The sequence below is a fragment of the Aythya ferina genome (assembly GCF_964211825.1).
Source record: "Aythya ferina genome assembly, chromosome: 2".
In the NCBI taxonomy this organism is placed as follows: Eukaryota; Metazoa; Chordata; class Aves; order Anseriformes; family Anatidae; genus Aythya; species Aythya ferina.
The window spans coordinates 51,798,334-51,807,329 of NC_140297.1; the positions used below are offsets into that span (position 1 = coordinate 51,798,334).

The 8,996-nt window shown below is 44.6% G+C and overlaps 1 long non-coding RNA gene across 1 annotated transcript; it reads right to left on the minus strand.

Annotated features, from left to right (window-relative positions):
* Positions 1–1,305: 1,305 nt before the first annotated feature.
* LOC311430813 lies at positions 1,306–3,406 on the minus strand. Its single transcript, XR_014689041.1, has 3 exons — positions 3,274–3,406; positions 3,118–3,185; positions 1,306–1,431 (listed from the first exon to the last, which is right to left on the minus strand). It is a non-coding gene; the product is annotated as an uncharacterized lncRNA (long non-coding RNA).
* Between the last annotated feature and the right edge of the window lie 5,590 nt (positions 3,407–8,996).

Sequence of the window (8,996 nt, forward strand, 5' to 3'; positions counted from 1 at the left end):
ACAAAGATAGACAAAAAGGTTATTTCCAAACTTGTAAAGGCTCTGTTCCTGCAAGTAATAGGGAAAGTGCCCATGCAGAGAAGTGCCTGAGATATTTCAGAGACTTCCTTTAATTTCAGTGAAGAATGAACCCTGCTCTGCCCTCGCAGGGCTTCACATGGTGATCCATGGCAGAATCCTCGCTATCTCAGTTAATGGGAAGTTGCATCACTCCAAAAACTTAAACCGTGTTTGAGCATGTCAGGTCGTGAGGCATTTGGAGAATGTAACCTATTTGTGCCAGCCGAATTTGCTGCCAGAGCCATACGGCCAGCTCCCTGAGCCCAAGCACGCTTTGAGTCCCCTTGTAACCTTTAAGGCCTGCACACCAGCTGTGGGTAGTCTCCACATGTGACCAAGAGCATGACCACCTCACAGGAAGGGTGTCCTATATTCTGGGAAAGGGACTTGGCTCCAGCTGGTGGCTCTGCCTCACCTTCCCTCGAGGCCGTTTGTGAGAGGCTTTTGGGAGTGGGGGAAGTGAACAGGGAGGGAAAAGGGCATTAACACAGCTTCCGACAGCTCCCCCTCAAGGATTCACAGGTGATGCTCAAACCAGGTGCCTACAAGTCTTGATTATGAGAAGAAGTTCAGAGTCTGGGACCCCTGTCACAGCCCCTGGTGGTGGCTGTACCTGTCTCATGCCTGGGCCAGCACCCAGCTTGGTGGCACACGAGGTAACACCATGGTGTCCGCTGTCTACCAGTCCCTGAGCTACCACATAGTGAGACCCACCCATCGGACACTCAACACCCACCTCTGAAGTCCAGAAACACCTCCAGGAGCAGAGGTGAAGTCCATCAGTGGGCCCATGCCAGCTACCTCCCAGCACAGACTGTGCAACGTTCAGGGAAAAACAGCTACAGCACTCTGTGAAATCATCTGGCCACAATCCACACCTTTTTTGCTTTTATGATTTACAATTACGCTAACCCGCTTTTTATTTCCCAGCCCCTGCTTCACCTGTCCCCCATGTAATCCTTCCTGAAGGAGCTGAGCTGTGACCCAAGCCAGCAATCAAATACCTCTCATCGCACAGCATTTCGGGTGACTCCACTGGTTCCTGGAAGCAGGGGTGATGTAGCACCACTTGCACTAACACTCGTCGGGGGTATGACAGATTAGCAGACTCTACAGAGGTACAAGCCAGCTCTCTGACACTGTTTCTCTTAGTCCCCTTCTCCCTTCCCATATTCACTTTCCCCTCTGAATAAGTTCACTCAGCAGCAGTGACTGCTCCTCTCACACATCACAAGCCCCATGCTCCAGAAAGGTGCAGGTAAGGTGGTGGGTTGTTTCACCTCAGGGCAAACTGATTGTGATCCTCAACATCACCAGCTAATACCAGAGGCACTGAATGGTGCCCAAGGACTTACCGTGCTGCATTTGTATCTGTACAGCAACAACAACAGCAACAAAAAAACATCAGAATACTACATCAGACACATCATTTAGCTCTTTTTTTTGTTCCCTAGCTTGATTTGTACATCTTTCCCCACTTGATTTCCTGAAGCACATGAAGCAAGTTATATACAAAGAATATAGCAAGATACAAATAAAGTAGCTTCTCGATGAACAGTTTAAAATAATGTTTCATTTTAGCACATTAGCATCTGTTTTGTTGTTATGTGTTGGTGTTTTTGTGGTTTGGTTTTTGGTGTTTGTTTGTTTTTGGGTTTTTTTGAAGACAACTTGCTGGGGAGGAACCTGTAGTATATATGCTGCTTTATGGAGTCCACAGGCCATAAAGGAATCTTTGCACCAGCACAGAGTCCCCCCATATAAGCATCTCTCACAACAGAGCATTGGTGCCCTGGCCCCAGTACTTCCCACTGAAATGGCAGCTTTCACCTTCCCCAAGCAAAGCAGTGCCCTCTGCAGCCCCACCACCTTATCACTGCTGCACTTCCCTAGACCTTGGACAGTTGCTCTATGTTTTAGTCTCACTCATGCTGAAGCATAATCATTTCTGAGAAGAAGCCAGTCATCTGAGGTGTTTTGAAGTCATTATGTGCATAAAAATAAATAGATAGGTAATGCAGTAGCATTTATATAATTGTCATTATCTGTGATTGTGTAATGATAGCTTGTGAATAATGGGTTTTATAATAATACCTCAGTGCCAAGGCTGTAAGTAGTCCTAACCACCACCGGTGCTGCTACTTCCTACGTGACATCAGCTTAATGAATATCATGGATATACACCAACACAAAACCCCAAGTCTCAAACACTGATGCCTTCCCAGAGGAGGGAGAGAGGGATCTTAGTGTGCTGTGCTGCTGCCAAAGGACTCAATCGAGCAAAACACCTGTCTGCTATTTATTGTTTATATAGCAAAGCCTTCCCATGATTTTAAGTGGGTCTGGGCACACATCAGAGGTGTCCAAAATACATCAGCATGGGACCAGGCAGGGACACATGGTGTTTGGGGAGCCCACAACCCAATAAGTGCTTCAGGTGGCATCGGCCATGAATGAGGCTGCTGGAGGGAGGTGGGCACCCAGTCTCAGTAGCCTCCATGCCTACCACTACACCAGGCTCTTCTCCCACAGTCACTGTCCCACAAGAGCTTACACATTGGCACAGGCTTCGCATCGTCTGTGCTGGCCTTACTGGGAAGCTCGTGAAAATGCAACATAAAGCACAGCCACAGACCCAGGCCTGAAGCTGTCTGAACCCAAGCCGCAGCTGTGAAGAGTGACCAAAATGCTTCAAGGGATCACAGGCCACCAGAAGCTTAGAATTAGGATTTCACTTTTAATTAGCTGATACATCCTTATTTCTCACAGAATTATCTCCTGCTATTTACGTATATGCTAGTCACACCTAGCATATGAGAGAGCATCGACAGCGTTCTCCTTTCAGCTCATTGTGAAGGAACCCTGCTCCCAGCTCTGTGCAAGCCATGAGCGGGTCCCTGTCAGGGGACACAGCAACACACACAGCTCAGTGCCACAGTCTCTGAGCACACAGATGTCAGTGAAGGTGTTGCTGACCCACTTCAGCCCAGATGAAAGGAGGATTTATGGGATAGCACCCTCCTTCATGGTTAGGATTAGCGAGCAGGTTGTAATTACCTGGTGGAGTTTAATCAGGATGCCTTTAGCTAACAGGTGAGCAGCAATTTTTTCCTCCAAGAAGCTACCTGTGGTACACAGACAGCAGCCCCAGATTAGAAAAAATACACACATGCCTAAGCAAATAGATAAGATACAGGGGATCCCTATCATCACCTTTAGGGCAATGCCCCCAACGAGCCAGAGATTGCTCCTTCTGTGATGGTATCAAAACTTATGGATGACACGGGCTAGAGGCCCCTAGGCCTCTCACACCTCAGGCATCCATACTCTTAGCCTGAACAAAGCTAGAAGCTTCCTTTCCATAAGGTTTGTGTTTTAAAAGTAGCATTATACCACAGTAGTGCCATGGACGCTACAAAACTAGCACGATAACACACCCAGGAGCTGCTTCCTCACTCGCTGTGACTTCCAGGACCATCTGCAATAGGAGCAGCTGCTGAAGTAGCAGGAGTCTCCTTCCTCCCATGACAGGCAGCAGCACAAGCTGCTACAGGCACAGCCACTCATCTGGGCTTAAATTCAATTCATTAGCCAAGACAGAGAAAAACTTAATTACTCACTAATTGACCAGTCCTCAAGGCTTTCTCAAAGGCTGATATTTTGTCTTTGACATGGCTCTTGGTAAGGCAAGACTGGCAAATTACAAACAGTGCCTGCTAATGGATTGTTCTAATAGGAGCTCAGCATCAGGAATTATTCGTTTGTTTGTTTCTTTACTACATGATATTAGAAAGAAAGAGAAAGGGGAAAAAAAAAAAAAAAAAAAAAAAAAGCGATTTTCAAACTTTCAGCCTGAAGAAAAACAGGGGTTCTTGTGCTTGGTCCCTTTGTGGATAAAACACAGGCATGTCCTTGGGCAGGTGTGAGCACTGAGCTGTTACTCAAACTCTGCCCCCAGCAGGTATTCCAGCATTCCCACCTGATTTTAAAGCACAGATACTCTGTTTGGTAGCCCTGCTAAAGCTCAGTTTAGGGAAATGAGCAACAAGAAAGGATTTTGTTGCTCTTGTTGAATATCACAACGGGCTTGCTGCTTTGAGTTGCCTGTTGGACACTATGTGCCGCCTCACAGCAGAAACTGTGCTGGCCACAGCTGACTTTGCAGTACCACTAAGGCATGGGAGATAGGAGCACAGATCCTTTGGGTGTCCTCCGTGTAAGGAGAGAGGAGGCACCCCCAAAAGACAGGTCAGCGCAGCGGTGAACTGGGTCACCTCACAGGGGCGAGCACTGAAGATACCAGCAGGGACCTACATGTACATGTATGTCCTGACCGTGGCATTTCACTCTGGTGGGATGAACCTGGCCTTAATGACTCTGAGAGTAGATGAAACCACCTCCTCCGAGCTGTCTTGGAGGCCATTGACTGCTGCAGAGGAGGAAACAACCCCATGAAGTCACAGGCCACATGAAAAAGCATGATAGGACCCTTATAGGGTGGACAGGCATCACCCACAGGGTCACACCAGAACAAAACACCAGCTTCTCACTGGGAGACCTCAGGAGGTGTTTTGTGAGACTGACATGGGTGACGTTTGTCAAACTGGAAGGACAGATTGGGCTGAAGGTAACGTTTAAGTCAACACTCACCCCAACACAGAAAGAGATATGGGCAAGGGTGGGCAGATAGCTGTTACGTACATACAAGTTAAGGAGTTAAGGTAAAGGACATCTTGTGTAACCTCAAAAACAAAACAAAACAAAACAAAACAAAAAAGGAAGTTTAATATCCAGGGGCTTAGTCATAAATAACCCTGAAATAAGCCACTACTAATTGAAGAAAACTGGCCTTTATGACACGTACTGGAACCGGGGGGAAAATTGTACACTGAAGCTGGAAACAAACCAAATTCAAAGCTATTAACTTTTTTTTTTTTTTTTTTTTAAACTGATCAGATTTTTGGGTTGGCAGGCGTAATGGTGAGTGCTAGTTCCCTTCTCACATTAAGAAAGTGAATTGAACGTGTTAGGTAGTTCCCATTTCTACTGAGTAACAAGTGCACGTAGAAGAAGTTGTGACCACACAGGAGTTGTGGTGCCTCTACAGTTTCTGCTTAGCTGAAAATTGCTCGTGCTTGTCTGATCTGGAATTTTAAAAATTGCAGAGAAATTCAGAAATGTTGAATTTTTGCCTTGGAAAACATTTTTTTTTTTTTTTCTGAAGTTGCAAGGTGAGGAGCCGGCAACTCACTCATCTACCAGGTGGGAAGCCGGGCAGCTTGCCCACCATCGGCAGCTGGTGGGCTGGCAGGGCACCAGGCATGTTGGCTGCCAACAGCTGGTTTCCATTGGGAGTTTGATGGAATTGACACGTTCCCACCACAATGCCGGTTCCTCCATCATCAGCAAGATCCTCTGATGGAAAACTGCTGTGCTGGAAGTATTCAGTCTGCTGCAATGTGTCATGCATGTTACTGTCTGGGCCAATGCATTGCCATGGCATCGTTGCACATTGACAGAACAAAACCAGAGCATTCTCTATTAAAAAAAAAAAAAATAGCCAACTCAATAAATCAAATGGCTGTGTTTAAATAAAACGACACCAGGAAGTATTTAATAGTAAGCATCACCTTAATATTTGATGCTCAAAAACATAGCTGCGATTGTCCCTTGTAAACACAGTAGGATATGGGTGTGCAGGAACAATAAGGAGCGTTTTTATCTGAAATGACACAGCTGAGTGTAATGTTTCATTATGTCTTTTGGCAACACAGACTATGAGGCCCGAATTTGCTGCAAGGACAGGCAGGGTTGAGGGAGCAATGGATGAGGAGGGGCGCTTGGAAGCAGCAAGCTTCCCCTACTGCAGCTTCCGTGGGTCCCCCACTCGCAGGTAGCTCTGTCTGCTCCTGGTATGCCCCAGGTCGTGGTCCACACCAGCACGTGCAAGGGGCCAGGTTTACAGTAATCCTGCACCCCACCTGCAGAGAGAAAAGAGCAACGCCACAGCAGCATGCAGGAGCTAAGCCAGAGCTTGCCCCACTCTCTGTAAATGGATTTACACAAATTTCAAAGGCTGTTAAGGAGCCCAGGGGAGGCACTGCTAACAGCTTAACGCCATTTACGCAGGTAAGAGTCAAGATACTGATCTATCCTTGTTTATTCTCAAAACTTCCATGAGCACCCCAGATTTATTTGATTTATTCCCATATTTTTGAACCAAATGTTAATGTTTTTAAAGACAGACAACAAAATGAGATCAATGTCTTTTCACTAATTTTTTAATGTTGCACATACTGCATTTTGTAACATCAGAAGAAAAAAATGAAGTAAATCTCAAAGACGGAAAATAAATATATACTTTTATGAATGTACGCAGAGAGAGTGCAAAAAATTGCATCTGTAAAATATTTAAATGCTGAATCATACAACCAAAATTTTACAAAAGCACTTATTTCTTTATACGTCAGCTGTCTTATAAACACAAAAATATTTTAACAAATCTTACAAAGATCAAACCCTTTTCGCCCTTCACCAGGATAAAAGTGGTGAAGAAAGTGTATTACCTGGAGGAAAAGAAGAAACCCAGATGAACAAAACATAAGCTTAAACAGGTACCAGGGAAACGACATCTAGACGCTGAAGAGGAGCTCACCCTTGTGCAGCACAGCACAGAAGGCCAGTCCCCCTGAACAGGAAGGGCTGGCCCTCTGAAGAGGAATTTGCTTCCTGCTGTCGAGACAAAACCATTCCTTTCCATGCCACCCACCCAGCACAGCAATGAAGTGTCCTGTGTCCTGTTCCTGTCAAACCCAGGCTTCGTTTCAAACGCCGACGCATTGGAAAGCAGCGCAGCGTGTCCAGCCAGGAGACTTCCCAGCAGCAAGAGCTTATGCACTTTTCCCCAGAAATATGTGACACTGTGGTAATTCGGAGTTCTCACAGGGTGACACTTGGCACCTGCGATGCTCGTATTGTCAGGGTATATAGCAGCTCTGCTGCTCGTCCTAGGTAGTAGGCAAAATGCACACCTACACCAGGCCAACTCCAACTAACTCATCTGAACTGTGGTTTCTCTGAGACAGACCAGTAGCAGAGCCTGGAAAACTGAAGGAACGGAGGTTTGCTGTGGCATTTGGGGAGTTTGGGGGTCAGGTATATAGCTACGGGCAAGCTAGAGATGGTGGCCCTGATGAAACTCTGGGAGACACACACGCACAGTGACCTGGCGTCACGATTGCAGTAACCCACAGGCTTCACACCACACGTGCCCTACAGCTGGCAGCGTTTGTGAAGCCTCTCAGACCAGGCCCTTGTGCACCACATCTACTGCATATGTCCCAGCAAGCTGTAAAAGCCCAGGCACCTTTCTGAAATGTAACTAACTCATTGCACGCATGTTGTAGCATCACACATTCGACCTGTCCAGGATCTCCTGGCATGTGGCCACCAGAAGCTGTTGCTTCTGTTTGAATATCCAGAAGGCACAGACAAATTATTTAAGTCTTTAATTTTCAGCTAGGAACGGAAAAAGCCTCTTAGGCAGGAGGGGAAAAAGAAGGGGAAAGAATGATGTCATGTCCTCTAAAAAGGTGGTGGACTTTGTCAACCACCATCATCTTGAATAGCCCAGATTGTGATGGTCAATAAAATTCGTTACTAGGAAATTACCTTCCCTAACAATAGGAATTTGCTTCATTCAAATAACTAACTTGAGGGATCATAACAAAACACTCTGATGTAACTGAAAAAAACAGTACAAAACATTTGCTGTGGACTGCACCGAACCATAGGAATTTACCCTGCCTGGAACACAACAACTTTCTCCACAGTAAGTAGAAGAGGAAAGGTTTCCCATAAGAAAGCAATTAAAAATAAATGTATCGCATGATAAATTCAAAATTGGTATAATTACAAAATATAAATTATATATGAATTATATAAATTATAAATTATAAAAATGCATTGGTTCTGAGAAACTGAGTGTAGTGACACAAAATAGACCTTTGGTCTTCTTGTTCTGCAAAAACCATTACTCTCTCACCACATAACTAACCAGAGGACAAATAAATATTAGACTGAAGTTTTTCATAATCATAGCAGTAAGCTGACCTTCTGGCAGACTGCAGAAGAATCAACTCTTATTATTTCAGAAGTACATTTTCACATCTTTATTGCTAGCCATATAAATTAGGGCCTGATACTACGTACTTACACATGAGAGAGATGTCTTACTAGCTTACGAGTCTTACTTGACTGTCTATAACTAGAACACTCTGTTAAAACTGTTTTATTGAATTTCTTAAATTATCTTACATATAAGTATATCCAAGAAAGCTTCCAGGGGGGTGGAATCCCTAAAATATGGAGACCTACAAGAGAGTCTTTTTTGATGTATAAAATGAAAACATGTATGTAAGTTTTTCCCAGTATATTTCCAAAAAGTCTGCTCAGCAGTAGAAGCATATCCCTTGTGAAACTCAAAAAGCTGTTGGGCTCTAACAAAGCAGTCCTTATTTAGAGATTCCAAGACAACTTCTTAAGTATCAATGAGTTTTTCTAAACAAGCCAAGTTTGAAATTTCTATCTTTGGTCATTATCTAAGCATCGTATTTCTTAATAAAAGCTCTGAGAAAATTGTTGGAAGGTTTTTATCCTCATATAAAGAAATCTACTAATTTCACTCTAGAAATCTTTGGCCTGAGACAGGGGATGAAAAGCACGATCTTAAAAGGATTTTGTATTAGAAAGGAAAAGAATGACTGACAGAGATTACAGTGAAAAACAGATCTCAAATTTTTAAGTGGAAGGGACTGCAACACAACCACCTGCTGCGGTACCAGAGAAGAGAGCAGTCAAAAGCTGGTTTCATTTTCCTGTTGTGGAAACACAGTTGATTTCTGTCCACTTGCCTATCTTCAAGCAAATATGAAGAT